The sequence below is a fragment of the Octopus bimaculoides genome, chromosome 9, assembly GCF_001194135.2.
Source record: "Octopus bimaculoides isolate UCB-OBI-ISO-001 chromosome 9, ASM119413v2, whole genome shotgun sequence".
NCBI lineage: Eukaryota > Metazoa > Mollusca > Cephalopoda > Octopoda > Octopodidae > Octopus > Octopus bimaculoides.
In genome coordinates this window covers 31,923,608-31,923,968 of record NC_068989.1, presented here as the reverse complement: position 1 = coordinate 31,923,968, position 361 = coordinate 31,923,608, and positions in this window count along the sequence as shown.

The window sequence follows — 361 nt, the reverse complement described above, 5'->3', positions numbered from 1 at the left end:
CTTCTTCAGACTACCATTTGTTTCGAAGTTTACAGAATCATTTGGGGGACATAACTTTCGCAAGGCAGGAGGAGGTCGAAACTGACATTTTCGTGTTCTTCGCTTTGAAACCAAAAGAGTTTTACATTGATGGGACTAAAAAGCTTGTAAGTAGATGGAAGGAAGTCATAGATAATCAGGGAAAGAACATTGATGATTAAATTTCAATTAAATATAACATTTGATCACTTGTTTTCTTTATTCAAATTTCGGACAGAACTTATGGGATGATACATTACAACTCATCCTGGATGAAATAAATTATATTATTGTATTGTATTTCCTTAATAGTTTAAATGCCAAGTTTACAGAGACCTTATTC